We start from the raw sequence: 16,708 nt of genomic DNA, 5'->3' as shown, positions 1-16,708 counted from the left end.
ATTAAAGTCCGTCGGTATGTTCGACTTTGTGAATATGCTAACTAATAAAATCTATTCTCATGACTGTTTTATTTCGTGTTCGGTTTTTTTTGTAGTGAGTCTCTTTCGTATAATTACCATCGTCACGTCCTTGTTACGTACTCAAATGTTTATTTCCTGCTGCCTCTTGTAATCGCAAGCACATAGTTGTTGTTGTTGTTGTTGTATTAAAATAACGCATTGGTTATTTCCGTTTTTTTATTGATAGACACGTCATTGGTAAAATGTATCATTCCAATAAATTGTGATGTCATAATAGATGACATGATTGGTTTGTTTGCTTTCTTAGCTTTGTCATGTAGTGTGCTTCAATTAGGAGATAAATATTTCGTTTTGTAAGATTTGCGTGATGTTATGCTGAATGGATGTACGGAAAATTCATTTGAACACGACGCCGTAAGGCACAATAAATAATAACAACCCAGCACCGTGTCGCGTTTTAGATGAATATCGATTCTGTTAATGATGTTCTTCTAAATATGGACTGGCCATTCTATAGTCAAACATAAGTCAAATGCTCTTTCTAAATATAACATAAATGAAACTTTGAAGATTGCCTTTACCTCTACAATGTGTTCTACGTGTTTTCAAAGTGCATTCGTCTTACCTTTCAAAAGACCTATGCATCAACTGTTATTCCCTATTCATAACGAATGTGTTATTTCAATTCAGAAAATACTTTTTGGTTTCAGTGAGATCTATCCATGATCAATTATGTGTGGGTGTGATGTCGGACATTTTGCGCCGAGATGGTTTCAAAGTGCCGCGTCGACCGCAATCGGAGGTATCATGTTGGAGGTATCATGTATAGATGGATGGGATGGATTGAATAATCACCCAAGAGAAGGTAGATCTCAAGTTATGGGTGCATTTTTTGCGATGTTACTTCAGTAATAGCCATGCAAGGCCTTGTGTAAATGGATGATAGGAGAGCGCCTTTCTGACACTCGTGGTAGTAATTGGTCCAGAAATATTTAAGCAACGACACAAGGTCTGGTCGAATCGTACAATGGATTCTGTTTCCAGACGAGATCCCTTATGATTATAGTAATAGTTTTGTCACTTTCATTTTGTGCCTGTTCAAACTTTCATGACATACACAAATGCTCGAAGAATCTATTTCTGTTTAGGGCGGTCGGGTAGCCTGGTGGTTAAAGCATTCGCTCGTCACGCTGAAGACCCGGGTTCGATTTCCGACATGGGTACAATGTGTGAAGCCCATTTCTGGTGTCCCCCCGCCAAGATATTGCTGGAATATTGCTAAAAGCGGCGTAAAATGAAACTCACTCACTCACTCACTCACTCACTACTTCAAACAATAAGACTCACTCAAATGCACATATAGTTAAATTAGGTACCTTTCATCTGAGGACCACGCCAATGTACAGTCTGGCTGGAGTTTCTTCCCTTTGCGTATAAACTCAAACTGCAGACAGGTTAAACATGCTTGTAATTCTGAAGTATTGAGGAGTTTATGGACCTCCCTGAGTGAGTTGGTGAGTGAGTGAGTAAGTCGGTTTTGGAACCACTCTGATGAACAGTATTTCTGTTTTAACATGGCTGTCAACGTAATGTGGGAGACGAGCCGGAAGGGATGAACTGTTGCGTTTGGATATAATGCTGATAGGAATCTTTACCAGAGCGAATCACGGCTTCGAAGCCGCGATCACCTGATTCTGTCAGGCCCCGACTCATATGCGTCATATGCCGACGTCATAAAGACATAAATTTGCCTGGTGGAGACATCCGTCCACCCATAAAAGTTAATTCCAAGAAATGTTGACACAATCTTAAATCCAGTATTTCTTTCATGTAATCAAATCTTCATGTTTAATCAAGTGTTCGTTCAACACAGAAAGGGGCAATTACCAACATGGTGTATGTGTGAACTTCTGTCAGCCCATTGTAAGGTTTCAAGTAAACTGTAGAAGGTAACTACAGTTCCCTTGTATATAACAGTTACCACACATGTTAACAAACATTTTGTCATGTTCCACGCCAAATATAGAAATAGTTGTTTCCTGCAACGAATGATTGTATAATTGGTAAATATCGTATACCAACTGGAACAATTCGCAAAACAAAACAAAATGCCAGGACTTATATAAATACTCGTATCATTCTTTGCATTTGCCATGCTTATATTGTAATCGGAAATAATTATTGGATGCAGATACACCCTCGTTGGGACTCCAGATAATAATAAGTACCCAAACACTTATTTTTGATGTAAAATCGACTGAATAGTGTTTGTCTCACTCTGCGTCATCACTGTGATGCGTCATCGTGTCCTGGTGGTCTGGGGGGGTGTTCATGCTTTCAGCCACTGGTTTTGTTAAGACCAGACTCGACAGTTAACATACCATCGCAACATATTGGTGACTGAAGCGCCAAACAGCATTCCCCCATTCACACATCAGAAGCCGTACAGATACACTTAACTACAACCAAACTGTTCAACTAGAATTTGCTTCACAGGTGAATAACGGCATCAGATGAATGTGTTCTCAAGCAGACTTATATTTAGTTTAATTAGGTCAGTCGGGATCCTGAAACAAATCTTAAGTTACAGGAATTCAGTGACAATTCATTCGTTTTACTCAGGAAGTAATTAAGAAGCTGTTGAAGTCACAGGTTCATATTCTTTTGTAAAATTATTTGTAATGAGGGATGGGTAGTTTTCAAAAACGTTAGCAATAGAAATTGGTTATCAATATGTGTTTCACGCAATATTACATGGCTGATAAGATCAATCACATTTCTGTCCAAACATATTTATTACTCGTCGTTCAAGTTACCACTGTTTAATAAAAATACGCTGGTATTACATGCATCACATCGTGCATCGCATCGTGCATCACATCGTGCATCATGCATCACATCGTGCATCATCTCGTGCATTACATCGTGCATCGTGAATCACATCGTGTATCACATCGTGCATCACATCGTGCATCATCTCGTGCATCACATCGTGCATCATCTCGTGCATCACATCGTGCCTCACATCGAGCATCATCTCGTGCATCACATCGTGCATCACATCGAGCATCATCTCGTGCATTACATCGTGCATCACATCGTGCATCATATCGTGCATCATATCGTGCATCACATCGTGTATCACATCGTGTATCACATCGTGCATCACATCGTGCATCACATCGTTCATCACATCGTGCATTATCTCGTGCATCACATCGAACATCACATCGTGCATTACATCCTGCATCACATCGTTCATCATCTCGTGCATTACGTCGTGCATCACATCGTGCATCGAATCGTGCATCGCATCGGACATGTACATCGTGCATCACCGCATGCATCACATCGTGCATCACATCATGAATCACATCGTGCATCACATCATGCATCACATCGTGCATCACATCGTGCATCATATCGTGCATTACATAGTGCATCATGCATCACATCGTGCATCACATGCATCACATCGTGCATCACATCATGCATCACATCGTGCATCACATCATGCATCACATCGTGCATTACATCGTGCATAACATCGTGCATCACATCGTGCATCATATCGTGCATTATATCGTGCATCACATCGTGCATCACATCGTGCATCACATCGAACATCAAATCGTGCATCACATCGTGCATCACATCGTTCATCATCTCGTGCATTACATCGGACATCACATCGTGCATCGTGCATCACATCGCACATCACATCGTGCATTACATCCTGCATCACATCGTGCATCACATCGTGCATCATATCGTGCATCACACCTTGTATCACATCGTGCATCATATCATGCATCACACCATGTATCACATCGTGCATCATATCGTGCATCATATCGCGCATTACATCGGGCATTACATCGTGCATCGAATCGTGCATCGGACATCACATCGTGCTTTCACATCGGACATTACATCTTGCATCATGCATCACATCGTGAATCATATCGTGCATCACATAGTGAGGTACATCGTGCATCACCACCTGCATCACATCGTGCATCACATCGTGCATCATATCGTGCATAACATTGTGCATCTTGCATCACATCGTGCATCACATCATGTATCGCATCGTGCATTACATCGTGCATCATGCATCACATCGTGCATCACATCATGCATCACATCGTGCATTACATCGTGCATCACATCGTTCATTACATCGTGCATCATGCATCACATCGTGCATCATGCATCACATCATGCATCACATCATGCATCACATCGTGCATTACATCGTGGATCACATCGTGCATTACATCGTGCATCATGCATCACATCGTGCATCACATCGTGCATCACATCATGCATCACATCGTGCATTACATCATGCATCGCATCGTGCATTACATCGTGCATCATGCATCACATCGTGCATCACATCATGCATCACATCGTGCATCATATCATGCATCACATCGTGCATCACATCGTACATCATGCATCACATCATGCATCAAATCGTGCATTACATCATGTATCACATCGTGCATCACATCATGCATCATATCGCGCATTACGTCGGGCATTACATCGTGCATCGAATCGTGCATCGGACATCACATCGTGCTTTCACATCGGACATTACATCTTGCATCATGCATCACATCGTGAATCATATCGTGCATCACATAGTGAGGTACATCGTGCATCACCACCTGCATCACATCGTGCATCATGCATCACATCGTGCATCACATCGTGCATCATATCGTGCATAACATCGTGCATCTTGCATCACATCGTGCATCACATCATGTATCGCATCGTGCATTACATCGTGCATCATGCATCACATCGTGCATCACATCATGCATCACATCGTGCATTACATCGTGCATCACATCGTTCATTACATCGTGCATCATGCATCACATCGTGCATCATGCATCACATCATGCATCACATCATGCATCACATCGTGCATTACATCGTGGATCACATCGTGCATTACATCGTGCATCATGCATCACATCGTGCATCATGCATCACATCGTGCATCACATCATGCATCATGCGTCACATCATGCATCACATCATGCATCACATCATGCATCACATCGTGCATCACACCTTGTATCACATCGGACATCAAGTCGTACATCCAATCGGATATCACATCGTGCCTTTCATCGTGCATTACATCAGACATCACATCGTGCCTTTCATCATGCATTACATCAGACATCACATCGTGCATCACATCGGACATCACATCGTGAATCATATCATGCATCACATCGTGCAACAGATCGTGCATCACATCGAACATCACTTCATGCATCACATCCTACATTACATCATGCGTTACAACGTGCATCTCATTGTGCGTTACATCGCGTATGACATCCTCCATTACAGCTTGCATCACATCGGACATCACACCGTGTATCACATCGTGCATCATATCGTGCATCACATCGGGCATCAGTTCGTGCATCACATCGTGCATCACATCGGACATCACATCGTGCATAACATCGGACATCACATCGTGCATCACATCGTGCATCACATCGTGCATCACATCGGACATCACATCGTGCATCATCTCGTGCATCACACCGTGTATCACATCGAGCATCACATCGGACATCACATTGTGTATCACATCGTGCATCATATCGTGCATCACATCGGGCATCAGTTCGTGCATCACATCGTGCATCACATCGTGCATCACATCAGACATCACATCGTGCATCACATCGTGCATCATCTCGTGCATCACATCGGACATCACATCATGCATAACATAATGCCTCACATCATGCATTACATCGGACATCACATCATGGACCCTATTGGATATCACATCGTGCATCACATCGGATATCACATCGTGCATCACACCGGACATCACTTTGTGCATCATCTCGTGATGCACATCGGACATCACATCGTGCATAACATCGGACATCACATCGTGCCTTACATCGTGCATTACATCGGACATGACATGGGACATCACATCGGACATCACATCGTGCATCACATCGGACATCACATCGTGCATCACATCGGACATCACATCGTGCATCACATCGTGCATCACATCGGACATCACATCGTGCATCACATAAGACATCACATCGTGCATCACATCGTACATCACATCGTAACACCTGCAGGGGATGGGAAGTTGTAGATATGGCCCTCCTCAGTCATCATACCTTATGCTCCTTTGATCGCTCCTCACACTATCAACTACATATGTGAAGGTGACAAAGCGGAAAAGAAAACACTCTCATCGCGTTCGACAATACTCTCCCCACATTAGACCATTTATTGATTTCGGTACAATAACCATTCACTGTTGTGAAGTTACCGTGTGTAACATATGGAAGAGTGGTGCGTTCCTGGGGAATAGTTTAGGTAACGTCACATCTGCATGTTATAGATTCGTTTATGTGATGCAGCATTTCTTAAGTCCGATTCTAGACCATGTATGACATTTCACTTGATTTAAAATGCTATAACGTCTGCTTGTGATTAGCGACAGTGATTGTGTGAGCTGGCCGTTTTAAAATCTATTTAAGTAGAATAATAACATGGCAACGTTTCCCGAAGCGACCAAGATTTAGTTGGGTTTTATAATTGTACCCTTCGATTGTGCGTTTCTTGAGCTGATCCTCAAGCTTCGTGTTATAATCGACAGCAAACTCCTTGAATGCTAGTGGAGTTTTGTCAATACAAACTATAGTGCTTGTCGACCAAGCCAGATAATCTGCGAACAATAGTTGAATTACACACCTTGTTATCAAGGCCGGGCAAGACACGAATAATTTGACAGACGGGGAACGCAGCTCAGAGTGACTTTACATTGGACGGTGCTCGAACATTGCACATTCGGTACACAAAATATGGATTATTTGTTCATTCCGTATATATAAAGGGTTGTTTGTATGGGTCGTTGGCGTCGAATGTGACATTAACTCAACATACAATTTATACTTTATTACGGCCGGGGACACCAGAAATCGGCTTCACGCATTGTACCCATGTCGGGAATCGAACCCGGGTCTTCGGCGTGACGCTTTAACCACTAGGCTACCCGACCGCCCCGACTTTACAGAGGTAGAGGCCCCAGTAAAGATCCGCGTAAGAATTGATGTTCATCAATCCACGCTCATCGTACGAGCCACTAACGTGATAGGGGCATCGGATCCCTATTGCGTAGATCGATGCTTATAATGTCAATCACTGGACCGTCTGGTCCAGGCTCGATTATATATGGCTGGAATATTGCTGAGCGCGGCGTTAAAAAGTAAATAAAATAACTGTAGGCAGTTGCATGCAAAAAGCATTTTTACCAGGACAACACAGAGTGCTTAGCCCCATCTAGGCTGCAAGCAAGGCTTTCTTTCTCTCTCGTGTGGTAGTGGTAGCGCGTCTGCCAGGAGACCGGAATGCTGGTGATACGATCCCCAGCCGCGTCATACCAAAACGACGTTTTACCCTGTCTGGGTAAAACAAGGACTGGTCGGCTCGGAGTCGGTATACTGTGTCTGAGTGGGTATCCATGTTAAACTGTGGCATGGTATCTCAGTGGATTAGCACTATGAAATGGGCATTAGTTCGGACAAGTACAAGCAGTCACAAACGCACGCACGCACGCACGCACGCACGCACGCACGCACGCACGCACGCACGCACGCACATGGTAGAAGTGCAATAATCTTGAACGCGATGTAAACAAGCCATTTGACCTTGTTACAGCTGCGGCACGGTATCTCAGTGATCTGTATGTGTATTGCGTGCAATCGTTGTTTGATATTACGTATTGTCAGGTCAAAGAAAAGAGGCCTTTAAAAGTACATGTTTGTATAGATTGTACATCAAAACTCCACGTTTCTAGTCTATTTTACCCAAGCCCAAAATGCGGACGACAACGGATAATCTCAGACAGACCTAACACACACCTATAGTTTGTGTTTGACTGCATCACGAAAAGGTTTGAACAGTTTGAGCCACGTGCAATGATAATCACAGAATAAATGCTATTTTATGTTGATCCAAAAGACAATAATATAAAACAATATGGAATTATATCAAATAGACTTGCAATGAGCAAATATACCACTGCCAAAACTGAACAGTTGGGTCTTTACAAATGTACTAACACTACGTGTGCAAACAAAACACAGAGAGGCACAGCTTCACAGTGTCATGTCGCGTCACACAAACAGCACGGTCATATACTCTCTTGACCAATTAGCTTATATACAGGAGTCTTCTGGCATATTCGATTGTCGATAACAAGTAACACTATTAAATTTATGTATATTCACAAATATCAACCATTAAGTATGTACAATAAATTGTCTAGGCTACATTAATTTTGTTTCTTGTTGTTTAACGCCCCCCTCAGCATTATCGCAGCTGTGTGACTGCGGTCTGCAAATAGTTGAGTCTGTACCAAACATTCCAGTAATTGACAGTGAATGAGTGAGTTGGGTTTAACGCCGCTTTTAACAGTATTCCAGTTATATCACGGCGTGTCAGCTTAATGTGGGAGGAAAGCCCGAAGTGATGCAGGTCTCAGACGTTTACCATTTCGGTGAAACCCACGATCACGGGTGTGGTGCTGACAAACCTAGAAACATAATCGGGGCGAACTGGGATTTGAACCCACAATCATAGGTTTCTGGCGTGCCCAAGGGACGCAACTCTGCACAGCGATTCGCTGCGCCTTAGACGACTGGGCCCCCCAGTAATTGACAACATGAACATCGACCTATGCAGTTGGGATACGATTTCATGCATCAACTAAGTCAGCGAGTCGTTTGTCGCCGGAGCTTCGCAGGGAACTTCACTAAATACTGGCTATCTTGATATATAATTGGCCACGTGATGAGGAGAAAGTGGTTATGACGTCGACCTCTTGAAATTGGTTATGAGGTGGGGTGAAATTGGGTTTAACGTCGCGTCCAAGATTATTGCACTTATATAGCGACGTGCATTCACGTGTGTGTGGCTGCTTGTACTAGTCCGGACTGATGCCGATTTATAGTACTAGCCCACTGAGATACCATGCCGCAGTTTAACATGAATACCCCACTCAGACACAGTATACTGACTCCGAGCCGACCAGTCCTTGTTTTAGCCCCTTAATGTCGAGCGCCAGACAGGGTAACAACAAGTACCATATTTTAACGTCTTTTGGTATGACGCGGCCGGAATCGAACCCCGGACCTTCCGCTCTCCGGGCGGACGCTCTACCACTTGACCACGGAGGTGGTCCTCTTTGTTATAAACTTAAAATAGCATGTATATACACTCAAGATAATATCAACGTCACATAAACATAAACATAAACTGATAAATACCCTCGACAATAGCAGACATAGTATTCACATGACATGTTCTCAGCAACAGTGTGCGCACGAGCCCTTTATCTGTTATGAAAATAATCAATATCCAGGTTGTATATGCTGTTGATGTCAAATATATTGCTGCGATGTATAATAGCATCATACGAAGCAAATAATAATAATACAAATAACCAATAGTCGTTGAATAACTACACGTATATGTAGAATATATTAATCGATGCATACACCGACACACATGCAACAAATGCCAACCTAACAGTTACTAATACTTGCAAGGATACAGGTTTCAATAAGTAAAGACACTGCAACAACTGATGGACTATAATCAAAGGTAAGATTAGAATAGTGCTGTACTTTTCAATATTTTAAATTCACCGCCAAATGTATTGAAACATGAAAACAATCGAGGCAGTTGATCCCACACGTTTGTGTGCCTCATATGGGCGAAGCTGGGACCGCCCTTATTTCCTTTGGAGGCAACTCGACGAGACTCTATTAAAAGTTGAATTGGTGAGGTGAGGTGAAATGGGGTGTAACGTCGCATCCAAGATTAATGCACTTATATAGCGACGTGCCTGTACGTGTGTGTACATGTGTTTGTTTGTGTGGCTGCTTGTACTAGTCCGGACTGATGCCGATTTATAGAGCAGCTCGCTGAGATACCATGCCGCAGTTAAACATGAATACCCTACTCAGACACAGTATACTGACTCCGGGTCGACCAGTCCTTGTTTTAGCCCCTTAATGCCGAGCGCCAGACATGGTAACAACAAGTACCATCTTTTAACGTCTTTTGGTATGACGCGATCGGGGATCGAACCCCGGACCATCCGCTCTCCGGGCGGACGCTAAAAGTTGAATTGTCATCATCGGTAGATGTCTTTTTTCTGCTCAGGGCACTGTTCTTATCTAAAGTTATCTGATTCAATATTAATAGCAGACCATGTTGGTTTGCCTAAGCTAGTCTTACTTACATTAACATACACCATCATGATAGAAAGAATTTGAAAGAGAAACACGATTTCAATGTACAAATTATACACTTACACTTAGATATCAAAGCACTGTCATCTTCAACTTGTGTACATTATATAAGAATATATTTTCCCAAAGTAAATCCTACTTGACATAAGGATTTTTTTTATAAAACAAAACAGATGTAGTGTTAATTTTTCTCTGCCAATAACTCAACAGTAACACCGTTTGTAACAGATTATATACATCCATACATAGAACATGGAACAATATATTCAATACACAACATTTACTACCTTTGAGACCGTATATAATAAAAGGTAAGGTATATCTGTATTTAAAACGTTACCTCTTGCCCAGACGTTGTTTGATCAAGGTTACAACATTCAAGGCCTCAGTGAAGCTTTCAAAAAGTTGTACGGTAGACATGTGAAGGACATTTCCAAATATGGCGCCTCACGGGCCAAAATTATGTCCGATGCTATTCCCTATTTTGACTGGTACTATATTTTCCCGGTTTTGTTTTTTCAAGTGAACAATTGACTGGCTCTGCGTGTGTTTGTAACTGTTGTCACTATTTTGGGCAGGATACTGTCATTTTCACGCTGAACCTGTGGTACCATCATTATTTGATAGTGATTCGTAAACTCATGCTTATGATACGAGCGCCGGTCAAAACGTCATAAGCCTGACTAACTTCCCACTATTGGGCATAACAAAGTGGACTAGTCAATGTAGTTCATTGTTTGAGAAGTTCACTGCAAGTGCATTTGGTCTGTATCAGTTGACAGCCAGTTGAACGTGATAGGGGTGTTCGAATGGAACCAGAAATGGAAAAAGTACGAATATCGAGCAGTTATCAAGTTTTTGACTTAAGAGAAAATTACTCCCGAAGAAATTCATGACGGCCAGTCACAAGTGTTGGGGTATAAGTGCTCTAGCTATTCCACTGTGGGGCAGCTATGCTTAAGGCCGGGAGAACGAGCCTTGATGATGACCCTCTGGATGACCCTCTCTGGACGTCCCTCAGCTTCCATCAATGAAGATCCAATCAAGGAGATAGAAAAACTTATGCTGTCAGAAAAACGTATTGCCATTGCTGAACTTGATGAAGACACGGGTCTTAGCCATGGATCCATTGAACCTATTATTTACAGATGAATAAAATATCTCCTCATTTGGGCGCATAAGTTTCTAAATTCTGATCTTAAAGAAGAAAGAACTGACATTGCCAGAGAAACTTTAGAGCTAATTGAGAAGGTGCCTACTATGCTGATTTGTTGATTTGAGATTCTATCAACTAACTGCTAGAGTCTCTCGACTTGCAAAGGCTTCTGTGCAACAATGTGGGTTCGAAGACATTCCTTACTCTCTATACCTGGCACTAAGTGATTTCAACCTGTTGCCTCAGCTGAACACCTTCGTGGAAAGCGCTATGACTACAACGATGACCTCAAAGCTGCCGTGAATGGGTTTTTCAGGTTGGCTTCAGAAAACTTCTTCCTGACTGGTATTTAAGATCTTTACATGAATGGTGCTTGTTTTTTCAAGTCTGAAGCAGTGAAGACACAAGCATGATAAAATAAACTTCCTGTCCATACAGCGCCGAATAAGGCGTATTTATCTGCTACATACATGTATGAATGAACGCTAACTGTAATGAGTCATCATCAATAATGATTTACATCAGCTGTAACTTACAAATTTTCCCCTTCAACAGCAAAGAAAACCGGCATTATGCCCACCACGCAAGTACGGTTATCGCGCTTGCTCACAAAGAACCATAACTCTAATTGACTGTTAATTAATGACGTCGTGAATGTCAACATGCACGCAACACTGGTTCGAGTCGCACCCATACAACGCAACCAAAACATACTTTTCTTTTCCCTTTTTTCACATGTTTTACATGCATAACAAACATAAAAATATTCAACACCTCTAACATAAGAAAGTACTCCCTTAAGTACATGAAAATCAACACAGCAGCCCATACAAAGTAAATACGTGTACATTAATGTTGTAAGTGCAACAACGTCCGTGTGTAAAGAATCGAGTCTGAACCAGACAAACAAGTGGTTAATATCATGAGCAACGCCCCACCTCGTCGGGGTATAACGACAAGCATTCAACCAAGTCACAGAGGCTGACTCCCGATCGAAATAGTTACGGCTAGCATCGGTTGCTGAAAAGGGGATATATTCTTATAAGTGACTTGGCTTTATAAGTGACTTGGCCCCACATGAATCTGGGACCCGTGAAGACCCGGGGTAGAACAGGCCTTCAGCAACCCATGCTTGCCGTAAAATGCGACTATGCTTGTCGTAAGTGGCGACTAATGGGATCGGGCGGTCAGGATCGCTGACTTGGTTGATGCATGTCATCGATCCCAATTGCGTGGATCGATGCTCATGATATCAATCACTGGATTGTCTGGTCCAGACCCGATTATTTACAGACCATATAGCTGGAATATTACTAAGTGCGGCGTTTAACAACAAACCAATGCAACCAAACAAACGTGAACCTGGTTTCATACATTCACTCTCACTGGTGAATGACCAGGAAGCTATTTGGCTAAATAAATCGTTTCGTGGGAAAGTTTATCGCGAAGGGTTTGAATCTCTAAATATAATGATTTCCTGTTTGCTCAAGCAAACAAATACCATAAGAATCAGTCATATATTGTATGAAGCCTAACTCGCACGTTAAAGTGAGGAAGGGAAATAGAACAAAAATACAGTTACTGTGTGTGTATGATGCATTCTGTTCAGTATTGATGTCACTGGACACTGTAACGTCTGTTCAGTGTCAAAACACACTCCTTCATTTGAATACAAATGGAAGGCAAGTAATGTGTATTGATGACCACTTCTTTAAAATGCAATCAAAGAAGTGGCTGTCACCGGGTCGTAAAACCAGTCTTGTCACCGTCACCTTCTCCCTTAATTGTCGGGCTTCCGTCACCACCGGCGGACGTCGTTGTCCAGTGGCTTCACGTTCATTGCTGGAGAATTGGAGACCCGTAATTTTTATTCTCTAGCTGTATAAGCTATGAAAACGAAAAAAGAGTATTCAGTCTGTTCCCCTAGTAGAATGAACAAATAACTTAGCAAAAATGTTGGAAATAACTATGTCCGAAATAATGGTACGCGTATGAGTGAAAATATTAATTAAAAGGTTACTCAAAAGAATAACAACATAGTAATATTTTAATGTCAAATGATGCCTTGTAGTACCACATAATTATTGTAAAGGTTTGCATCTTGCCACTACATGATATTAATTTATGTGGACTGGCTTCGTACACCTTTGTCTTTACTGCTGGACCCGTGAAGATCCGGGTTAGAATAGGTTTTCAGCAATCCATGCTTGCCGTAAAAGGCGACTATGCTTGTCGTAAAAGGCGACTAACGAGATCGGGTTGTCAGGCTCGCTGACTTGGTTAATGGAGGTCATCGATCCCTATTGTGCTCATGATATCAAACACTGGATTTTCTCGTCCAGACTCGATTATTTACAGACTGCCGTCATATAGCTGGAATATTAAACCAACCAAACTTAAACCCCCACACAAGCAGTAACACACAATGATATAGATAGTTTTGACTAAGGAGATCGGGTGGTCAGGCTCGTTGACTTGGTTGATGCATGTCATCGATCCCAATTGCGTGGGTCGATGCTAATGATATCAATCACTGGATTGTCTGGTCCAGACTTGATTATTTTTACAGACCGCCGCCATATAGCTGGAATATTGCTGAGTGAGGCGTAAAACAACAAACCAAACCAAACCAATCTTTACTACTGTACTAGAAACCCAGGCGGTGGTGTACGAAGAAGTCAAACGTGATGCAATCAATGGTCGAGGGGATATTGGAGAGTGCGTGTCGATATGTCAATGTACGCATATTAAAAAAACAACACAACTGAATTATTTTGCGATATGTTTAAACAAAGAGTGCGACTACCAAACGCAAAAATTATTTGCAATCATCTGGCACGTTGTATGTTAAGTGTACAACCCATCTGTGGTTAGTGTCCAATCCCCGCTTCTGTCGTTGCTTAAGTAATCTCCCCGAAGACACCTGATTTTCAGTGATACATGCATTAAATTGTCATCACTATTTTGCCTTTCGCCAGATAATCAATTATTGTCTGGCATTGACTTTGTAGTTTTACATTCCTACTGTTGCTGTTAACTTTTGGTTGGTTCGTTGGCTGATCGGTTTGTTGTTGAACGCCACATTCAGCAAAATTCCAGCTATATGACGGCGGTCTGTAAATAATTGAGTCTGGACCAGACAATCCAGTGATTGATATCATGCACATCGATCATCGCAACTGGGATACGATGAGATGCATCAACCAAGTCAGCGAGCCTTCTCACCTGATCCCGTTTGTCGCCTCTTACAAGTATGGGTTGCTCAAGAACAATTCTAACCCGGTTCTTCAGGGGTCAGATGAGAAAGCACTACCCAGTAAGTCGGTCATAACGACACAATGTAAACATGAAAAAAGGGTTACGTCTTATACTACGACTATGTTTTGTTTTTGTTTTTTGTTGTTTAACGCCGCACTCAGCATTATTCCAGCTATATATGGGGCACGGGTGGCCCAGTCGTCTAAGGCGCCGCGATTCGCTGTGCAGAGTTGCGTCCCTTGGGCAAGCCAGAAACCTATGGTTGTGGGTTCGAATCCCGGTTCGCCCCGATTATGTTTCTAGGTTTGTCAGCACCATACCCGTGCTCGTGGGTTTCATCGAAGTGGTAAACGTCTGAGACCTGCATCACTTCGGGCTTTCCTCCGACATTAAGCTGACACGCCGTGATATTACTGGAATACTGTTAAAAGCGGCGTTAAACCCAACTCACTCACTCACTCACTACTCCAGCTATATGACGGCGGTATGTATGTAAATAGTCGAGCCTGGACCAGACAATCCAGTGATTGATATCACGAACATCGATCCACGCAATTGGGATGACATGCATCAACCAAGTCAGCGAGCCTGACCACCTGATCCCTCTTAGTCGCCTTTAAGACAAGTGTAGTCACCTTTTACGGTTGCTGAAGACTAATTCTACCCCGGATCTTCACGGGTCTACCAAATAGTGTATCGTGTGGTGATGGACTGTAAGATGCCACATTTGTGTATGTGTATTTTCTGTTTTAACAGACTGAGGTAACCAAGATTTTGGAGTAGTCTACACTTTCTAGTATACAAATACAATGTAGATGATGTAATGAATAAGCTGGAAATGTCACGGAATATAATATATTTCTAAATGCACAATAACAGTTACAAACATGTATGTGAAAAGCCATATGGTATGTTGTCGGAGATCGATGCTAAATATAGTGTCCAAATAATGGCATTTCTTTAAGATGTTTATAATAGAAACCTTTGGGACTCTACAATATTGAACATCTCCAGGATTGTAGAAAATGATTGGTCAATATTCATTCCACAGACGAGACTAGCCACTTGGTGTTGAAATTACATGGCATATTATATACTTGGGTCAGGCCACAGGAGCTTAATAAACATTCTAAATCCAAGCTTGGTAAAATGGCTGTTTGCAGATCATCGTGATCCTATGGCGACGGCAGTTGGACCTGCTTTAAGTTGGATTTTGTTTGCCTGACCTAGATTTGTTTCTTGACAGGCCGCTGTGGTATCCCTGGCTGCGATGAACATTCACCCACTCGACCACATTGAGTCAAAAAACATTCATATGATGTGTCACACTTGTAACAACCCTACAAATCGCCAGTTTGAACCCGAAACACACATGGTACGTCCTGGATGGTGTCATAGAGCCGCCTAGGCTGCCATATTGGAAACCGTGTTTGTGGCAGTAATCAGCCATTTGTGTACAGAACTAGTTGAACTTTTGTATCACTGATCCTTCAACATACATTCTAAGATGTGTAACAATCACCTCCTCAGAAAAAATAGGACCGATGAAGATGATACTTAATGTTTGTTCCAACCAAAAATCTGTTCAAGAGGCTCCAATGCGATTTTCAATATGGCCGCCATGTTTGCTGTATTGAAAAATCTGTTCTTGGCCAGGCTCAGCAATATTCACTCTTGTAAGCTTAAAAAATGAAATAAGGTTCTCGTGTAGTTAATTAACAGTGGGACCCAACACGTATGTTCTGGATTTTGAGGCATTTTAAATTTAGACATTGATTTGCCCTTGTCTTTTGACATATAACTCATATTCCCTCAAAATTTATTTTCATGTCAGGAAAAATTATCTCTTCAAAGCTTAACGTTGGCATTGATGTTTCAACTGAAGTTTCGGGGTTATTTTGTTGGTATCATGATGACTATACTCCTTTATTTT

The 16,708-nt window shown here is 42.1% G+C and overlaps 1 long non-coding RNA gene across 1 annotated transcript in view; it reads left to right on the top strand.

Annotated features, from left to right (window-relative positions):
• The first annotated feature begins 9,607 nt into the window (after nt 1-9,607).
• Nucleotides 9,608-16,708, top strand: part of LOC124125251 — a 66,739-nt gene continuing 59,638 nt past the window's right edge. The window contains exon 1 of the long non-coding RNA XR_007219586.1: nt 9,608-9,708. This is a non-coding gene — a long non-coding RNA (uncharacterized LOC124125251). The remainder of the gene's footprint in view (nt 9,709-16,708) is intronic.

The sequence above is a fragment of the Haliotis rufescens genome, unplaced genomic scaffold (assembly GCF_023055435.1).
Source record: "Haliotis rufescens isolate VD_foot unplaced genomic scaffold, xgHalRufe1.0.p SCAF_9, whole genome shotgun sequence".
Classification (NCBI taxonomy): domain Eukaryota; kingdom Metazoa; phylum Mollusca; class Gastropoda; order Lepetellida; family Haliotidae; genus Haliotis; species Haliotis rufescens.
Note: the sequence above shows the minus strand (reverse complement) of the source record. Positions and strands in the feature narration are given on the sequence as shown.